This window comes from Stenella coeruleoalba (genome assembly GCF_951394435.1).
Source record: "Stenella coeruleoalba genome assembly, chromosome: 16".
NCBI lineage: Eukaryota > Metazoa > Chordata > Mammalia > Artiodactyla > Delphinidae > Stenella > Stenella coeruleoalba.
In genome coordinates, this window is record NC_137162.1 from 56,059,674 (window position 1) to 56,072,920 (window position 13,247).

The window sequence follows — 13,247 nt, forward strand, 5'->3', positions numbered from 1 at the left end:
CTTCCAAGCCAAAGCCCTAAACAGGTGTTACTGAAAAGGGCGGTACAATGACCTGCAGAGAAAAGGGACGTGCAGTGAAAATGACAGAATGAAACTTGCTAAGAGTGCAGACAGGGATGAGGTACAGACTCAGGTCGTGTGGCCTGGAGGTCTTAGCACGCAGATATGAAATATGCAAGGTGCTAGTTGCTGGAAGGGCCACTCCTTCACGGATTTCTTCCGTGAAGACGAAGATGGGTTCTGATAGGCAGACATCTCCTGTCTTTTCTCTGAATCATAGTAGGGGATTCCCAAGCCATTCTCCTCACTGTGGGGTGAACTAAGTGATCTCCTTGGCAATTAAAGCCTGAAATTCTAGGAAAGCTTAGGGCAAAAGGGAAAAGGAGAGAAGGAGTGAGATTTGTGTGTTTTCTGGGGACTTTGAAATCAGTCCTGGTGCAGTCACGTTTTGATAGGTTCACGAAATGGAGGCTGACTGCTCTAATAAGAGTAATGCCTTACACATGTATGAGTCCTCATACTCCTCAAGGCACCTGCATCCTCTTACTTTATCTAGGCAATCCCAGAATAGACATCTTCCCTTACTATTGTGGGGCTTTGGGCCAGCTCCAGAACCTCTCTATTCCTTAGTTTCCTCATCTGTAAAATGGAGATAATAATAGGACCTATCTCGTGGACCAACTGTGACTCTGTGTCTCCTCATTCCTCATCTTACTGAAACTACCTTAGGACTTTTCCATCTCTAAAATGGACATAGAGTTAGTGACATGGAGTTATAGTTCAGCGTGTTTTCGGAAGATGAAGGTTGGAGAGCAAACAGGAGGGGAACAGATGGTGGGGAGAGATAACATTTCCTTTAAATTCTATCCAGATTTCTTTTCTTGATGGTGTTCTTGATCTCAACCCATCTTTGAGGACTGGATGGTGTTAAGGCTTCACATCATCACCTTTTCTAAATTTCTTTACGAGCAGTTGGGCTCTGCTGCTTGTTGATTTTCCTATTAGTAAGATTAGTGCAAAGATCAGGGTCAAAACGGTGCCCAAATCTTTCACCCACGCCCTGCCTTTGCCTCTTCCTTTGAGCAGACCTGCTGTGAGGACAGGTCTAGAGATGGGTAGTTGCAATGGAGAGCACAAGGTTCACGAAACCCCAAATAGTTACTACCTGACCTTTGCAGAAAGACACTTGCTGACTCCTGCTTTAAACACACAGTTCAAATGGAGCCATCTCTGTGATGACTTCCTGACTGCCCACCGCCCCAACTCAGACGGATCTCTCTTCTGTAATTCTGTAACAACTCCTATAAGCCTCATTTAGAGCAGTTTTCATCTTGGGCTTTTTAGAAGTAAGCAACAAGCCACAGACAACTCTCAGCGGTCTTCGGATTCCTCTCAACGTATTGCACACAGCAGCTAAGGCGCACAGTAGGAATTCAACACCTATTTGCTGAGTAACATGCGCACTGTGTCAGGATTATGTTTCCATAGCTTATGAGGCACGTATCTCGAGAGAAAAGGGATCTTGAGCCTAGCGGTCTCGCTTGTTCTCTTGTGCCATCTTGACCAAAACACTTGTTTCTGAACAGCTGCTTCCTTTGACTGCCGGAGCACTCTTGAAGAGCTGGGTCTAGAATTAACCACTGCTTCTTTTGAAGAGAGCGCATTTCTTTCACTGCTTCTTTTGGGCATCGTGTTTGAGGCCCGTGGTGCTCTGTGGCGGATGTGGGGGTGCTGACGCATTCCCTTCCGGAAGTCATCGGGTCTTTGCGTCTGGGTGGGTAGTAGAGGTGCAAGTTAGCAATGCGCGGCAAACCCATTTTTCGCTCCTTCCAGAGCGACCTCACTCTGCCCTTCAGGTCCGCAATACCTTCCTAACTCAAAGAAGCTCCTTTCATCCAACTCTGACTCCCCATTAATTGAATTTATCCAACTGCTCTGCAGGCCGGGCTTACATCTTTCATCGCTTAGACCCCAGTCAGCTGCAGGGACCTTCTCTTGCTGTGCTAATACACTGGCTGACCCACTGGGAGTTATGTTGAGGCAGGGTAAGCCCCCAGCTCAAATCTCGACAGCCCTAAGCTCCCAGAGTCCCCCACACCCTCTGCATCTGCCTGAACTTGCTCTCGGTAACCCTGTCTCTCCACACAAGTCAGAACCAGCTGAGGTGGGAGATGAGATGCTCTCTGCCCATGCTTGAGTCCCTCCACTTCAAGTCCCATGTGATAAGTCACTGGAGATGCTGTGGGTTTACAGGAAGCACTCTGACATTTGATTCTCTTAACACGTATGCCTTAGCCAACTTAGGTGGAAGAACGGAATGTAAAGGGATTCCACAGTTTCCATCAGAAATAACAAAATTGAGTGTGTGTGTGTGTGTGTGTGTGTGTGTTTTAAGGGATGCCCCTTTGGTTGCTGCATGAGTAATCTTTTTCATTGTAGTTGTTAGAGATTAAATCTCAATAACGTCTTGAAATTAGAGTGGGCTTCCCATCAGCTGAATGGGCAGTGGCACTCACCCGCTTCCAATAACAGTCCAAGAACGGCCCTACCTTCTTCTTAAGCTTTTATCAGCGTGGTCGTTTTGCTTGAGATCAAATCAGGGCCACATAGGAACTGTCATTTTTCACTTACCGGGCCCTTTGATCCCATTTGGGATTTATTCGTTTTAAATGAAAAATCCGATTCCTATTGTATACATCTATCCTATAGAATGCTTTTTTATTTTTTTCTGTTAGAGATCAAATCAGAGTTGTCAGTAGTATGGTCATTAGTTATCACCACCAGATTTTGCAGCTGACACGTTGTTTCTGTTCTTACGAAATCACCAGCCTTCTTCTGTTGCATAACGATCGCTTTGCAGTGAAGCTACAGTAATGCCTTTCCTGGGTGCTTGGGTGTTAATTTATTTCACAGTTTCCTTTGCAGCTATAATCAGAGTCACCTATCACACTCCTGTTCTTCCTTTTATTGTGTTCCTTTGCTATCGCGTTTGTGTGATCTTTTTCTGAGAAAATGACAGCTGCTGTGTCTTTGCTCACTCTATCAGTGACTTAAATGCTCCATGGCTCCTCTGTTGCCATTTAAAAAATATAGCATTTTATAGATGTAATCATAGTTATTTATAACTCAGGTTTTGCTATCTGAAAAAATTCCCTAAATGACACCTTGGTTCAAGTACAGTTTTTAAAGACAGGGGAAATATTCTCTGCAAAAACACTTTCCTCTAAATTGTAAATGAAGGGAAAGCTCTCAGTTGGTAAGATTATAATGCGCGTTTCCTGAGTTCTTAGTACATCGAAATGTATGGACATTATTTTTATGTAAGCGATCAAGTTGTGGTGTTTAATAACATGTTGCCGGAGGAAAAAGAGCTATCCCTTTTGATTTATTTGAATATTTACTGGGTGACTTACCGTGCTTTACGTATCAGAATCGGTTTATCAACAGTTAACATTCTAGGTTTTTATATAACCATACTTCAGGTAATAGAGCATTATTAAACTGCAACCAGTGTGTTAGAAATCTGCCGACTGGTAATAAAATTCTTATGTATAACAGCAGCTGAGAAATACTGTTGTATATTTATGCAAAGATTGCAAGATAGATGGTGGCCAGCAAACTGCAGAGGGCCTCGAAATGCGAATCTACCAGCAGGTGGCGCTGCTCTTCTATAAATGAAACCGTCTACCTGGATTACTCTAGGTCCTACCCCCCACCTCTACTCTCTGCTTTTTCTTTTCCAGACTCTCTCTCCTTTAGTTCTCTACAATGAATGTCTGAAACTATGTTCATTTGTTTGTTTGTTGAGGAGATAGTTCTCCAATAAGACAACACCTTTTAATTGCTAAGATTTCCTTAAATTCAACTTGCTTGATTTAATGCTCATTTGGAACAAGTCCTAGTTAAATAAATGTTACTGTTTTAAAAAGGTAACTACACAATACCAGATTCTCACCCCTAAGACTGGATTACCTCTGCCATCTGATCGTTGTTATGTGGCAAGTCGCATTTTTAACTATTGTTTATTTATACAAATTAATTCCCTAGGCTTCGTTCCATACCAGTATAAGGAGGGACATTTTTATAAAGGGTGCTTTGGTATTGGATTAGTGTGCTATATAAAAATAATTTTAATGTAATGCTCTTTCATCAAGAATTACTTTAGAATCCAAGTTAACCAAAGAAGGTTGCTTTTCTCCTTAGGCCAGAACTAAATTTCTGACAAACAGGATCAGAGGTTTTTGGTTTTGTTTTGTTTTTTCCTTTTTCGATAAGGTTGTCCACACAAAGACTGATCAGCTTGTCAATTTGGGCAACAATGAGTGAAAAAAACAAATATACAAGCAAAACTTACTTTTATTTATTTATTTTTTCATCCACACACAGGTTATTCTTCAATCTTTTAAATTTCTTTAAAGACACAACTACATCTTTTTACTAAGTTTTTTTTTTTTTTTTTCCTTTAACCTACAGTACTGCTTTTATACAGGGTGTTTGGTTATAAACATGGTCTGTTTAGGAGACAGTGGATTTACTGAGGTTATGAAAAGGGAGAATTAAAATACATTCTAGGATGACTCCTATATTTGTTTACTTTCTTAATTGTTAAATGCTACCTATAAAGAAATTTGGATGCAAATATTTTACTCTTTTTGTAAGTTAAAAGTTCCAAACCCTTGATTTTGGGTATCCAATAGGAATTTTCTCTTTTGAGTTTTTCTTTAAAACTTTGTCTAGGCATACTGGGCTAAGGGGTGTAGGTTAAGGATCCAGATGACATCATGTACGTTCTTATTCTATTCATTTATATGCTTTTCACAGAGAAAATCCTGAAGTGTTATTGGTTAGGTGAAATCAGGGAGTAGAGGATTGGAGGGGGGGAACATTCCTTCTCGGTGAATCCACTTGGAAGCACTGGTTTTGTTGAAAATGTTTTTTGAAGTATTGACTGCAATCAGTTTTCTTGTTAAAGGCAAACGCTGACAGCTTCCCTTCCAGTTCTCTTTATAGGGAATGAGATCAACGTGAGTAGTTGAAGGCAGGAAATAACCATCCCAGTGTAAAGGTTGGATTTACCTGGCTGGGCTATGAAGAAGCAGCCTTGTGAGTTTCACAGACCCCTTTCCCAGGCATTAAATAACTTTATTTTCCTGCCAAATATACTCTCTAGAATAAAATCGAGACCTCCAATGGAACTGGACCCTTGCCAGCATCCTCCTGCTTATTAGTACCGTGCACATACGTGTGCGTCTTATCTTGGACCCTTATAACTGAAGTGGCTGGAAAGGAAGTGGGCTGAGTTAGGGGGATTTCTGATAGACTTTTCCAAGATGCAAACCACCCACTCTCCTCTCTGAATCTGAGTACTGAAGTCGAAGGAAAAATAACTTTCAGAGGCTTCAGATTATTACCAAGAATTATCCAAATTCTGCCATCTGGAATTCAAAGCTTTATAATATCTGTCCCCTATATCCCCCAACTGTGCCCTCAAATAAGCCTTCCTGCTCCAGTCAAACTGCTTTCCTTATAGTTCCTGAGCTTAGTGCCTCCCCACCTCCTTGGCTTTGCTCCAGCTGCCCCCTCCTCCTAGCATGCCCTTCCCACCCTTTTTTGCCCACCCACCTAGTTTTTTTCAGCATCATGGCTTAAGGGCCCCAGCACACCAGGCCCTATGTTTGGTTCTGGGGATACGCAGGTGAATAAGGCTGACATCTCTCTCCATCCAACTCTTGTTTCCAGTCTTATTTTCCCTAACCACCCAGGCCTACTAGCACTTATTATGTACAACATTTCATTTAGCCCTCACCTGACATTATCATGCAACACTTTTCATACCGTTATTTCATATAACTTGTGAATTTTATATAGATATACACGCATCTTTAATGCAGTTGTCTCATTTCTCCAGCTAGACTTGTGGTTCTGTTTTATTGTGCATCTTTAAAAAGATTTTTGGAAAAAAAACAAAAAGCAATGCCCAGCCCCTAGCCCCTCAGGATTTGTGTTGAATTGGTCTGGTGTTCTGTAGAGTTCTCCAGTCCATTTTATAGAAAGGCAGCGTTGAGAACCACTGAGCTGGACCACACTTTCCTTGGACCAGGAATCCTGCTTTTCCTATTCGGTAGTGCTTTGGGGTTAAGTGTGGTAGGAAGTTCTGGGTAATTATTTGTGGCTGTAGGGTTATGAGACCTTCAGTCCGTGGCTGGTTCCTATGATATCTGTCAAGTAACAGAAGAGAGCATTAAGCCCAGAACCATTACAGAGCAGAGCTGAAAAACTCCTATGCTTAATTAATGCCAATCCTCCAGAATGGGAAGAGTCCTGCCAAGGCCACACATTTGATCTAAGCCCGGACTAGACCCTAGAGCTCCTCACAACTAGGCTGTGCTTTTTCCCTCTGCAACGCCACCTCTGGCAGCTAGGAACTATTTCTTAGGAACTTTACTAAGGGCTCAGCACTCTTGAGAGATTCAGAAATGGGGAGACCACGTAAAGGAACTTATAAGTCTAGTTGGGGAGGACACGTGGAAATGGAACACAAATTATAATGCAAAGAGAATGAGATGTCAGAGGGGTGTGAGATGAGAAGTGCCAAGGCACTTTAAAGAAAGGAGGGATTCCACCTTGTTACAGTCATCTGGGAAGGCTTCCCGGAGGAAGCAGGCTAACCTGTCTCTTGATGGGTGGATAGAGTAGGGAGGAAAAAGGAAGATCTGGTGGGAAGGAATAGAGGAGTTGCTACCCGTCTATCCCATCATCCCCCTGCCCCTCCCATCACCTCCCAAGTATGTGCCCCAACCCTATGACCTCCCACCAGAAACTGAAGGGAAAATGCCCCTCACAAGCAGGCAGCATGAATTTCCTGTAATTTAGAGGACACAGTGGGGTTTCTCCACATTTCCGTCTGACTTTCATTTGTTATTGCTCTGAACGGTCCCAGCCTTCTTCATTTGAGGCCCATTTAAACATTTTCTGGCTTTTCTTGTTTTTATGACACTTGGCATAGCCTAATTATTTTGACCCGAGCAGTTCCTTGGGACCATATGCAATATGGGACAAAGGTGACCATCGAACAGGATGCAGAGAACGGGGATGGGGGTGGTGAATCTCACCCCATTCTAGCGCCTGGATACTGGGTCAGTTGCTTGGGGCAGAGGAGAGATTGTGCACCCGTTTGAGTAGAACAAAGTCAAAAGAAAGCAGGTTGGCACTGTGGAGAAGGATCCAATGACAGAGAGCTCTAATTGCTTTGATTTCTCAAAGCCAAGATAATGATGGGTAACTTTTACCAAGAGCCTGCCAGGAAGTCTTCTAAGCACTTTTCAATCTATTCTCTTTTTTTCACTTTTTTCACTCTATCCTCACAACAACCCTCTGGGGAAAGTACTCTGATTATTCCCATCTTATAGGTGAGAAAAATGAACTTAGGCAATTTACCAAATACCCATGTTCAGACCTAACGGCCCACAGGTTTCAAGGCCTGGGTTTGCTTAACCGCTACCCTCACTGCAGCTCAGTATGAGTCGACGTATGTAGGAGGATCTTCCAGCCTTACAATCCTTATCTCAGGGGTAGCAAACTTGAGTGCCATTGGAGTCAGAGCCAGAGATGCTACCATGGGGTACCTGCCGTATGACTGGGGGGTCCAGGAGGCAGCCTGGGGATATTTGAGCAGCTGGTGAGCTCATGTCCCCTGAGACAGTTCCCTTCTGGAATGCGAGACTAGTCTTCTGCAAGATTTTAAGACAGGAGTGAGAAACCCAGATTTTTATGGATAATCTTGAGACTCAAAGATTGTCCTGCATACAAGATCCGATGGAGCAGTGGCAGGGTGGTGTCGAGCAGAGCACATCAAGACAGTATTTGTCCTCAGGCTGACAGCGTGTGGCCACTGGTTATCTCATTTATCCCACAGCATCTCCAAATCTTGGTGTCCTCATCTGTCCAGCAGGGATCTTGTGACATTACGGTGTTGAGTAACTTGTCTGAGATCAGAGCTCTAATGAGGGTTGGAGCTAGGACTTGGACGGTTGCCCTGACTCTAGAAGCCCATATCTTCATGCTGTCCTCACGGGCAGAATTCTCACAGCAAATGATCTGGATTCGACGTCAGCAGACCTGGGTGCTTCTGGGCCTGCATATTAGTAGAACCTTGAACCCAAAGAGGGTGAGGTCTGCTCACCCCTAAACCTTGTCCAGCCCTGCTTCTGCATTCCATACCATGTTCTCTAACTGTGTTGACCAGCAAGGGCCCACCGTGCACTAGCATTTTTAAACGTTGCAGAGACTGTGTCCGAAGATAAATTATAGTAGAATACAGATAATGATTTTATAGTTTGAGAACATCTTTAGAAGGTGACTGTGCCCTTAAGAAATATACTAAATGCTGTGTTTAGTGTAAAATCATAATCCAGACGGGTCCTTACCTCTCAAGGTTAAAAGCATACAGTATTTCTAAAGTGTTCTGACAGGACATTCTTCATCGGGCCATGCCGTGCACCTGGGTTGCACTAAAAACCCATGCATTTTACCTTTATCTGAGTTTCAGAGAAAGTATCAGTGCAACCATCTGGAATACATAGTAGAGTGCTAGGGGGTTCTTCACAAAACTGGCTCAATGGCAGATAGGGTGTTTGTGGATGAGCCGATAATAATAATGATATTAATAGTAATAATGGTCCTTATCTGTATAGTGTCTTACGGTTTAGAAAACAATTTCACATCCACACAATTAGATTCTAGGCTGATCTTCAAATAGAATCATTGGGGCAAGCATTAATTCTAAAAACGTAAACAGCAAAGTGAAAATGGAAATGAAAATATGATTGACATTTTCTGCCAGTCATGTTTATTTGAAGCTGTTTAGGGGGAGGAAAAACAAAAAGAGAAGAAAGGTGACAATTCAGTCAACACATATAAGCAAATAAAAACTTTTACCCCAAAGTGGAAATGTAAATCAAAATTGTGTTCAGCAGGAGAATTTGATGCGAGCTGTGAAATTAAGTCCGGGAGAGACCTGACCCTTTCTCTCTCTTCTGTTTCTCACCCTGGGCTGGTGGCAAATCTCAGATTCCTGAGGCAGCATGATCTTTTCTCCACTCCTTCGGCTGTCTGACAATTTGTAAATCCACCAGGAAGCCTTTCTTGCAAGGATTTTCCTGAAAAATCTCATGCACACAGCATGAAGTGATCAAAAGAATAATTCATGTTTTATATTTGCCTTGTCCAGTTTGGAACAAGGGAGCCTATAGACACACACGCAGAGACAAACTACGGTAACTTCTCTGTGATGACAGGCAGGGTGGCAGGACCAGCACCTAGAACACCCTCGAGAGATGGACAGGGCAGGGCTGGGACCAGAGTGGGAAGAACGAGGCACTTGCTTTGGGCACCAGATTTAAGGGGCACCAGAAACCTCAGCATCAAGAAAAATAATACTTCAATGCAGTCGTTTTTTAAAAAATCAAAATGCAAAAAATATCCATGATGCATATAATGTCAGAATTTAAAATAAAGACAGGATAAATAGCGATTTTAATGCTGGCATTTAAGCACGGCATTTCACAAGTCAGTAGGGGTTAGAATAACAAATGGCACCTCTGCCATCTATGTGAGCACTTGATGCGTACCAGGAACAGTGTTCGCTACCTTACAGGCATTTTCCCTTGATACGTTTCAGAGGGACCCAATTTGTCCTACAGTAAATCCAAATCTATTTGATAATAAACTATATTAGAGAGTTCCTTTACAGGCTCCATAAATTCCATTACAGTCCATTTTGTCTTTGTTAAACATATGAGTTGAAAATTACAGTCCCTTTATTCACAATGATCATTTTAGACTCATAGCTCAAAAAGATCAGCATTAACTTTAAAAAATATATTAGCATGCTTGTATCTATTAAGAACCATTGCTTTGTAGGCTCTAGCTGATGATTTTTATTAAGTATACTGCGGGAAGGGGAAAAATCAAGGATAATTATAAATTCATAAATACATCATTCATTGGCAGAAAGTGATTTCCATGGGATGGATGCAGAATTATCTATTTCCTCAAGAAAATCTCAGAGATGTTCTGATTAAGCCCATAATCTAGTCTATGTGAAATTCTAGCCAAACTGATGGGGCACATTTTCTTTTCTGAAACTACCTTTGATAAGAAATGCATTACAAACTCATCAGTTTGGCTTCCTGTTAACAAAAAGACAGCAGCCGTCTGGATCATTCTGGATTCACAGTGAAACTGCCACACCATGTATCCTCCAAGTAAAGCTGTGCAAGTTTGACAAGGGGCAGATGAATCCAGGAGTTATCGTACAGGGCTTTAAATCTATGCGGCAGCTGACGGTTGAAATAATCATCTATATATCGCTCTGAGCTAACTGGGGAAAGGTTGACACTGTATATTTTCAGCAGATCTAGTCTAATGTTTCATCTTTTGTCTTGGATGGGCTCTTGCTGGGTGGACTTGGAGTACACACTGACAGCTCCAAGGAATTGCCCATGGTGGATGTGGTTTGCCTTCATTATCGAAGTGCACAGTGGATGAATCTAACTTAGCTCGCGTTGGAAAACGGGAAACTCACCTGACTGGTCTCCCCCAGTACAAGGGGTTCTGCAGGACAAATAGCAGGTTGGGTGGGAAGGACGTTCAAGTCTCTGAACTACCTCCATCCCTCTCGAATTCCCCACAGCTGTGCACTTGAAGGGAGTTCCGTGTGTGTTGCTTTTATTGTCTGGCTGTCTCGGCAGACTGGGGAGAGCATTGTCCTTTTTGAAAACTGGAAAGCTAGGACAACGTGAGAAGATACGTGAGGTAGCCAAGGTTTGCTGATACATACATCAGCAGGCCTTGGCTGTCGAGGACCAGCTAGTGAATACGTTACACTTGGTGGGCTTCACTGTCGCAGTTATTCGACTCTGTGTTGTAGAGTGGAAGCAGCCACAGATGCCAGGTAAACAAATGACTGTGGCCACGTTATGAGGAACTTTCTTTAGAGCCACTGCAATTTGAATTTCATATCATTTCAATGTGTTACGAAATATTATTCATCTTAGATTTTTTCCCCCTAACCATTTAAAAATGTAAAAACTATTTTTAGCTCATAAGCTTTACAGAGATACGTTCCAGAGTATAGTTTGCTGATCCCGGAACTTGAGAAATATAAAAAGAAAGAAGGCAGCTGTTGGTGCCAGGAACTTGGCAGATTTCATCCCTATTCTGCAACTCAGCCCTACAAACATGTACTGCATGTGTCAGGGCTACGAGAAGGAGTCAGGTATGCTTTTTGGCCTCAAAGTCTTTACCATCTTTTTGGTGTTGGGAGTAGGGCAGACGGAGAGAAGGAAAGGAAAGTTGAGAAGAGGCTGTTTGGGTTGAACTCTTGTACAATTTTTTTCTGTTTGATTCAAAGTAAAAGTTTTCTTCTACTACCTTCCCTTCTACTACCTACCTCCTCCAAACTCCATAGCGATAATTCAAAGAAATTCTTGCATTTCTCATTTCCATTGTGTATTCGCTTTTAGATTTCCCTTGTTCTTTTCTGTGTCTCATCTCTGAGAAGCTAATAGTGAGTGATCTTTGCTTGAGACTCTTCTTTGCCCTCGAGGTGATGGAGACAGTCTATTCTAAGAAAAGAAGAAAGAAAAGAACCAGAGGCAACCAGATCTTCAAAAGGACTTTTCTACCACATACTGGCAGGGCAAGAGCACTGGGCAGGTTATAATGACAGCTCAAGTTTTTAGTAAAGATATTTTAGCTAAGATTCCAGATACCGGGGATTTCGACTCTAACCACGATACATATAGAACATGAGGCTATGGTTTGGGATGGGGTGTGTGAGTACAGCAGGTACATCTAATCCACCAGATTTGATTCTCGAAGATCTGTTAGGCCACAGTATTTCTGCAGAGAACATTGCAATCCAGGTCATGTGGATTCTGTTAATATATTTGTAGAGTATTTCTTCTCTCTCCCATGTAGGAGCTGAATTCTCTCATTACTCTGTGTTGATGGACTCAAACGTACACAATTCAGGTTTCCTAGGCAGTGAATAGAGCCAGAAATATACCCTGTGATTAACTTCTGCATAACCTATTGTTCCTTAAAGTCTCCCCCCTCCATTCTCCTGTTAGCTCCACAAAAGCCAGAAATGAAAAGCCTCCAACAAGCCTCCCCTTCCCTGCCCCCTCAGCCTACAGTGCCTGTGCTGCTCCGTGCCTGGGCTCAGGCGGGTTGGAGATTCTTTCCATCCTCATTTTACATAATAACAGGTCGTTGTTGTTTCCTGCCTATGTCCTCTAGGTTTTCCAAATAAATGCATTTGCTGTTTCTCGGCTAGAAGTTGTGAAATTACCCTGCCTGATAATGTATATATGGTAAAGTGATGGCTCCATTATAGAGAGTTATATATATTGTATTGGTGACATTATTATTGTTGGCATTGCTTTTGATAGGGAGCATCCTTCATTTTTTAATTATCTGTGTATTAATATTCACCATGATCTTTCAAAACAAGTTAGCTTTTTTTTTTTTTTTTTGGATTGATTTTATCAATAATACCTCAAAGGCTTCACCAGACTTCTTGGTGATATATGTTGTCCCAAGGTTGTCAGAACCTGAAACTCTAATTCAGGGGATATACCCACTTTAACTTCCCCGTGTTCTGATCTCCAGCTGCCCACTGACCCTGTAGGCGTAGAACTTGGCTGCGATGCCTGTCTTACCCTTATCTTAGCTGCACAACCTCACTGATGGGCCCATGGCTTTCCCCACTGGGAGATTCGTGCTAAAACAAGAGTCAAGTGCTCCTTTACAGCAGTTATAGGACCGAACTCACATTATGGGTTATTTATCTGGCATTTGTTATTCTTGCTATTGTTGTTTGGCCTTCATTGCTTATGGAAATATTCATACCCTCTCACCACCGGTCTGGTTTGAGTGACAGACAGCCAGGATTCTGGTAGTCTATGATTGTAAGACAGGAAACATCCCTCCGTAAAAAGGGTGCCATTCTGTGCTGCAACCCAGGCATCGCTCTTTCCTGGCCACATTGTAAGACCTCGGAGTTAACTAGCCCAGATTTCCTGGTGAAAGTCTTAAGCAGTTGTACTAGAGAGAGGTTGGCTCAGCTTGGAAGTTTTGTCCATTGTGAATTACTTCATTGCAAAATGACTGTACTACTGTGACTTACATGATTTTTCTTGGGGGGATGAGAAGTTTGATAAACCCACAGGAAGCAGGAAGCA

General features: G+C 42.5%; 1 protein-coding gene across 11 annotated transcripts in view; it reads left to right on the forward strand.

Annotated features, from left to right (window-relative positions):
- The window catches only part of KCNMA1 (potassium calcium-activated channel subfamily M alpha 1), a gene marked incomplete at both ends in the record, with an annotated part of 740,839 nt that overhangs the window by 627,351 nt on the left and 100,241 nt on the right, over positions 1 to 13,247 (forward strand). The window lies entirely within an intron of this gene.